This window comes from Salvelinus sp. IW2-2015, linkage group LG18 (genome assembly GCF_002910315.2).
Source record: "Salvelinus sp. IW2-2015 linkage group LG18, ASM291031v2, whole genome shotgun sequence".
NCBI classification, from domain to species: domain Eukaryota; kingdom Metazoa; phylum Chordata; class Actinopteri; order Salmoniformes; family Salmonidae; genus Salvelinus; species Salvelinus sp. IW2-2015.
In genome coordinates, this window is record NC_036858.1 from 10255468 (window position 1) to 10263378 (window position 7911).

Below are 7911 nucleotides of genomic sequence, written 5' to 3' on the forward strand. Positions count from 1 at the left end.
TGCAGGCACCACTGTTGCCTACATACAGCCATCCAACATTGAGTTCCTGCAGCACCACTGGCCTAATACAGCCATCACATGAGTTTCCTGCAGCAGCCACTGGCCTACATACAGCCATCCACATGAGTTCCTGCAGCACCCACTTGGCGCTACATACAGCCATCCACATGAGTTCCCTGCGAGCACCACTGGCCTACATACAGCCATCCACATGAGTTCCTGCAGCAACGTAATCACTGCTACATAAGCCATCCACATGAAGTTCCTGCAGCAGCCACTGGCCTACATACAGCCATCCACATGAAGTTCCTGCGGCACCACTGGGCCTACATTACAGCCATCCACATGAGTTCCTGCGGCACACTGGCCTACCATACAGCCATCCACATGAGTTCTGCAGGGCACCATGGCCTACATACAGCCATCCACATGAGTTCCTGCGGCACACTGGCACCATACAGCCATCCACATGAGTTCCTGAGCGACCACACTCGGCCACATACAGCATCCACATGAGTTCCTGCGCACCACTGGCCCTACATACAGCTCCTCACATGAGTTCCTGCGCACCAGCTGGCCTACATACAGCCATCCACATGAGGTTCCTGCCACCACTGGCCTACATACAGCCATCCACATGAGTTCCTGCAGCACCACTGGCTTACATAAGCCATCCACATGAGTTCCTGCGGCACCACTGGCCTACATACAGCCATCCACATGGAGTTCTGCAGCACACTGGCCTACATACAGCAATCCACCTGAGTTCCTGCGCACCACTGGCCTACATACAGCCATCCACATGAGTTCTGCAGCACCACTGGCCTACCATACAGCCATCCACATGAGTTCTGCAGCACCACTGGCCTTACATACAGCCATCCACATGAGTTCCTGCGCACCATGGCCTACATACACGCATCCACATGAGTTCCTGCAGGACACTGCCTACATACAAGCCATCCACATGAGTTCCTGCAGCACCACTGGCCTACATACAGCCATCCACATGAGTTCCTGCGCCGCACTGCCTACATACAGCATCCACATGAGTTCCTGCAGCACCACTGGCCTACATACAGCCATCCACATGGTTCCTGCGGCACCACTGGCCTACATACAGCCATCCACATGAGTTCCTGCGGCACACTGGCTACATACAGCCATCCACATGAGTTCCTGCGAAGCACCACTGGCCTACTGCCATACAGCCATCCACATGAGTTCTGCAGAGACCACTGGCCTTCATACAGCCATCCACCATGGAGTTCCTGCGGCACCACTGGCCTACATACAGCCATCCAACATGAGTTCCTGCAGCACCACTGGCCTACATAACCATCACATGAGTTCCTGCAGCCACCAGCCTTTCGGCCTACATACAGTCCATCACATGAGTTCCTGCAGCACCACTGGGCCTACATACACCTCCACATGAGTTCTGCTGCACCACTGGCTACATACAGTCACAAATGAGTTCCTGCGGCACCACTGGCCTACATACAGCATCCACATGAGTTCCTGGCACCACTGGCCTACATACAGCATCCACATGAGTTCCTGCGCACCACTGGCCTACATACAGCATCCACATGAGTTCCTGCGCCCTGGCCTACATTACAGCCATCCACATGAGTTCCTGCGACGCCACTGGCCTACTATCAGATCATCCACATGAGTTCCTGCGGCCCACTGGCCTACATACAGCCATCCACATGAGTTCCTGCGGCACCACTGGCCTACATACAGCCATCCCACATGAGTTCTCTGCGGCACACCTGGCTACATACAGCATCACAATGAGTTCTGCAGCACCACTGGCCTACTAACAGCCATCCACATGAGTTTCTGGCAGCCACTGGCCTACATACAGCATCCACATGAGTTCCTGCGGCACCACTGGCCTACATACAGCATGACATGAGATTTCCTGCGGCCCACTGGCGCTACATACAGCCATCCTACATGAGTTTCCTGCAGCACGACTCACAACAGCCTCATGTTCCTCCACTGGATAAACATCCATGAGTCGCGGACCACGCCTATGCCTCACATGTCCTGCACACTGCAATACCTCCAATATTTGCCAGTGCTCTATTCGGCAATTCCTTCATCTGGGCTGTTTCGTTCTCTCTAATGGAATATGTTATATCTGGGGATGCTTGCTTCTGTTCTCTCTATGGTATATGTTATATCTGGGATGCTGCTTCGTTCCCTTCTCAATGGTAAGTAATGTGTATTATCGGGGATGCTGTCTTCTGTCCTCTCTAAGTATGTCACTATGTTATATCTAGGGAGCTGCTTCTTCCTCTCTAATGGTATATCCTATATATCTGGGGATGCTGCTTCCTGCTCTAATGGTATAATGTTATATCTGGGGAGTGCTGCTTCTGCTCTCTAATGGTATATGTTTTATATCTGGGGATGCTGGCTTCCTCTCTAATGTATATGTTATATTGGGGATGCTGCTTTTCTACTATATGGTGTATGTATATCTGGGGATGGTGCTTCTCTCTAATGGTATATGTTATATTTCTGGGGGATGCTGGCTTCCTCTCTATGGTATATGTTATATCTGGGGATGCTGCTTTCTTCTAATGTGTATGTTATATGTCTGGGATGCTGCTTCCTCTCTAATGGTGTATGTTATATCTGGGGATGCCTGCTTCTGTTCCTCTCTGATGGTATACACTATGTTATAATTGGGGATGCTGGCTTTCTCTCTATGTATTGTTATATTGGGGAAGCTGCTTTGTTCTCTCTAATGGTATACACTATGGTTATATCTGGGGAGCTGCTTCTGTCCTCTCTAATGTATATTGTTTATCTGGGGATGCTGCTTCCCTCCTCTAAATGGTATATGTTTATTCTGGGGATGCTGCTTCTGGTTCCTCTCTAATGGTATAACACTATGTTAGTATCTGGGGAAGGCTGCTTCTGTTCCTCTCTAATGTATACACTATGTTATTCTGGGGGAAGCTGCTTTGTTCTCTCTAATGGTATATGTTATATCTGGGGATGCTGCTTCCTCTCTAATGGTATATGTTATATTGGGACGCTGCTTCTGTTCCTCTTAAATGGTATACACTATGTTATGACTTGGCGAAGCCTGCTTCTGTTTCCTCTCTAATGGTATAGCTGTTATATCTGGCGATGCTGCTTCCTCTCTATGGTATATTGTTTATAATCTAGGGAAGGCTGCTTCTGTTCTCTCTAATGGTATACATATGTTATAGTCTGGGGATGCTGTCTTCTGGCTTGCTCTCTAATGGTATATGTTATATCTGGGGAAGCTGCTTCCTGTTTCCTCTCTAATGGTATATGTTTATCTGGGGATGCTGCTTCCCTTCTAAATGGTATATGTTATATCTAGGGAGCTGCCTTCTGTTTCTCTCTAATGGTATACCTATGTTATATCTGGGGAAGCTGCTTCTGGTTTCCTCTCTAATGGTATATGTTAGTCTGGGGATGCTGCTCCTCTCTATGGTATATGTTATATCTAGGAAGCTGCTTCTGTTCCTCTCTAATGGTTATACACTATGGTTTTATCTCTCTTCTGTTCCTCTCTAAGGTATATGTTATATTGGGCAAGCTGCCTTTCTGTTCCCTCTAATGGTTATGTTATATCTGGGGTGCTGCTTCTCTCTAATGGTATATGTTATAATCGTAGGGAAGCTGCTTCTGTTCTCTCTAATGGTATACAACATGTTATATTGGGGATGCTGCTTCTGTTCTCTTCTATGGTATAGTGTTATATTGGGACGCTGCTGTCTGTTGCCTCTTAATGTATACACTATTGGTTATAGTCTGGGGAGGCAACTTTCCAGTAGAACACTGAGCGTAGTCACATTGAAAACAGATATCTTGATATTAGAGTTAATTGCCCATCTTTTTATCTCCTCTGCATGGGAGCTTTAGGTTACAGTCCGTTCCCCGGTTTGTGTTACTCAATTTTCTCTCTTTCTCCCTCTTTCTCTGTTCTTTATCTGTCTCATTCTGAGCGTCTCGCCGACAGGACAAGAGTTTTGGGAGTTTTGAGCAGAGGATTTCCGTGTCCCGGCACTATGCAGGGAATGTCAGTGTAAGTAACCGTTGCGCGTGGTGTACTGTTATGGAATCTCGGCTAAAAGTCACTGTGCGACAGTAGTGAGTTCATTGCACTTCACTATGTTCTTGCTAATACTAAATCAGTACAACAGCGTGAAGATATCAAGACACTATCCACAATCACAAGCTTTGTATGCTACAGTGTGCCAACCATCCTCAGTGCTGCATGCCTGTCCAGCCCAGCAGCTCTAGCTATCCCCATAGTTACATATTTATGGCTTAAAGGATGAGAGCAGGAACTCATGTGGATGGCTGTATGTAGGCCAGTGGTGGAGTGCAGTGAGGAGAGAAACGTAGCGTGACAGGAAATGCAGAGGTCTGCCGCAGTCCTCTGCAAACTCTGTAATGAGCCTGTGTGTGTATACCTGACTGTATGTGTGTGTGCGCGTACCTGTTTGCGTGTGTCTATATACACATCCATCCATCCATCCATGTTTGTACATCTGTGTGTTGATGTGTGTGACTGCGTCAGTGGTATATTGGTGTGCTACTGTAGAGTAGCTAGTGTGTCTGGTGACAGGGAGAGGACGCCCTAGACAGCCCTGTGGCATGGTGGGAGTAGCATTATACAGTGGGTTTCATAAGTATTCACCCCCCTTGGATTTTTTTACATTTTTATTGTGTTACAAAGTGGGATTAAAATGGATTTAATTGTCATTTTTATCAACAATCTACACAAAATACTCTCATATTGTTTTTTTTGTATTGAAAAATCAAACACTAATATACCTTGATTAGATAAGTGTTTAACCCTCTGAGTCAATACATATTAGGAACAGCTTTGGCAGCGATTAAAGCTGGGAGTCTTCTTGGGTGAGTCTCTAAGCTTTGCACAACTGGATTGTGAAATATTTTACCATTATTATTTTCAAATTTCTTCAAGCTCTGTCAAAGTGTTGGGGATCATAGCTAAACAGCCATTTTCAAGTCTTGCCATAGATTTTCAAGCAGATTTAATTCAAAACTGTAACTTGGCCACTCAGGAACATTCACTGTCTTCTTAGTAAGCAACTAGTGTAGATTTGGCCTTTTGTTGGAGGTTATTGTCCTGCTGAAAGGTGAATTCCTCTCCCTCTCCTGTATCTTTGTTGTGTCTGGGTGGTTTAATACATCATCCACAGCATAACTATGCTTAAAGAGATATTCAATGTCTGATTTGTTATTGTTACCCATCTACCAATCACTGCCCTCCTTCATGAGGCTTTCGAAAAGCTCCCAGGTCTTTGTAGTTGAATCTGTGATTGAATTCAATACTTGACTGAGGAACCTTACATATGTTGTATGCATGGAGGACAGAGGAAGGAGTAGTCATTCAAAAATAATATCAACCCCTATGTAACATATTATCTCACACAGAGAGAGAGAGAGAGTGTGCCTGAGTCATATCAAGCGGAGAGAGAATAGAGAGCCTGAGTGATCGAGCAGAGAGAGAATAGAGTACCTGAGTGATCGAGCGGAGAGAGAATAGAGAGCCTGAGTGATCGAGCAGAGGGAGAATAGAGAGCCTGAGTGATCGAGCAGAGGGAGAATAGAGAGCCTGAGTGATCGAGCAGAGAGAGAATAGAGAGCCTGAGTGATCGAGCAGAGAGAGAATAGAGAGCCTGAGTGAGATAAATTCAATAACGGAGCCCAGCTGACAGGGAACTTCACATGATCTGCTTAGGAGAGTCAATGCACCTGCTACAAACTCAGATCAGGCTTCTGCGTTCGTAAGATAGACTGGAGAGGCCTTTGTTGGAGGTATTGTCCTGCGAAAGTGAATTCCCTCCCTCTCCTGTATCTTTGTGGTGCTGGGTGGTTAATACATCATCCACAGCATAACTATGCTTAAAGAGATATTCAATGTCTGATTGTTATGTTACCCTATCTACCAATCACTGCCCTCCTCATGAGGCTTTGAAAAGCTCCCAGGTCTTTGTAGTTGAATCTGTGATTGAATTCAATACTTGACTGAGGAACCTTACATATGTTGTATGCATGGAGGACAGAGGAAGGAGTAGTCATCAAAAATAATATCAACCCCTATGTAACATATTATCTCACACAGAGAGAGAGAGAGTGTGCCTGAGTCATATCAGCGGAGAGAGAATAGAGAGCTGAGTGATCGAGCAGAGGGAGAATAGAGAGCCTGAGTGATCGAGCAGAGAGAGAATAGAGAGCCTGAGTGATCGAGCAGAGAGAGAATAGAAGAGCCTGAGTGATCGAGCAGAGAGAGAATAGAGAGCCTGAGTGATCGAGCAGAGCTGAGTGATCGAGCAGCGAGAGAATAGAGAGCCTAAGTGATCGAGCAGAGAGAGAATAGAGACCGAGTGATCGACAGAGAGAGATAGAGAGCCTGAGTGATCGAGCAGAGAGAGAATAGAGAGCCTGAGTGATCGAGCAGAGAAAGAATAGAGAGCCTGAGTGATGGAGCAGAGAGAGAATAGAGAGCCTGAGTGATCGAGCAGAGAGAGAATAGAGAGCCTGAGTGATCGAGCAGAGAGAGAATAGAGAGCCTGAGTGATCGAGCAGAGAGAGAATAGAGGCTGCATGCCTGAGTCACCGAGCGGAGAGAGAAAGAGAGCCTGAGTCATCCAGCAGAGAGAGAATAGAGAGAGAATAGAGAGCCTGAGAGTGATGGAGCAGAGAGAGAAAGAGAGCCTGAGTGCCTGAGTCACCGAGCGGAGAGAGAAATAGAGAGCCTGAGTCATACCACGAGCAGAGAGAGAAAGAGAGAGAATAGAGAGCCTGAGTGATCGAGCAGAGGAGAGAATAGAGAGCCTGAGTGCCTGAGTCACCGAGCGGAGAGAGAATAGAGAGCCTGAGTCATCGAGCAGAGAGAATAGAGAGAGAATAAGAGCCTGAGTGCCTGAGTCACCGAGGGGAGCAGAAAAGAGAGCCTGATGCCTGATCACGACGGAGAGAGAATAGAGGAGCCTGAGTCATCGAGCAGAGAGAGAATAGAGAGCCTGAGTGCCTGAGTCACCGAGCGGAGAGAGAATAGAGAGCCTGAGTCACGAGCAAGAGAGAATAAGAGCCTGAGTGCTGATCACCCACGACGAGAGAGAATAGAGAGCCTGAGTCATCGAGCAGAGAGAGAAATAGAGAGCCTGAGTGCGAGCCACCGAGCGAGAGAGATAGAGAGCCTGAGTCACCGAGCGAGAGAGAGAATAGAGAGCCTGAGTGCCTGAGTCACCGAGCGGAGAGAGAATACGAGAGGCCTGAGTATCGAGCAGAGAGAGAATAGAGAGCACTTGACGAGTCCGCACCAGAAGCAGATCAGAGAGCCGAGAGCGGAGAGAGAATAAGGAAGAGAGCCTGAGAAAGTAATCACGAAGACAGCCAAGAGGAATTAGCAGAGCCGGAGGTGCCTGAGTCACCCGAGCGGGAGAGAGAATAGAGAGCCTGAGTCATCCGTAGTACGGAGGAGAGAATGAGATACCTAGCACATCCGAGAACCGGAAAGAGAGAGAGATCCTGAGCATCAGAGCAGAGAGAGAATAGAGAGCCTGAAGTGCCTGACCATCACCCTGTAAAGAGCGCGAGGAGTTCAGAGAGAATAGAGAGCCTGAGTCCCCATACGCACGCGTGAGAAGACACATCACCCAAGCAGATCTGAAGTACATCGAGCGAGAAGATAGAACCGGTCCAACGAGGCAGAAAGAGACACAGAGAGCCTGTGTGCCCTGAAGCTCATCGAGCGGACGAGATAGGAGAGCCCTGAGTCAGTCGCGAGCGCGAGAGCAGAATAAGAGATCCTGAGTCACTATGCGGAGCAGGTAGAGAGAAAAAGGAGTATGGCGCTGAGCTCAAATATCGGAGAGC

At 47.5% G+C, this 7911-nt stretch overlaps 1 protein-coding gene across 1 annotated transcript in view; it reads right to left on the minus strand.

Moving 5' to 3' along the window:
- Window positions 1–7911, minus strand: part of myo1d (myosin 1D) — a 125967-nt gene that overhangs the window by 52319 nt on the left and 65737 nt on the right. The window lies entirely within an intron of this gene.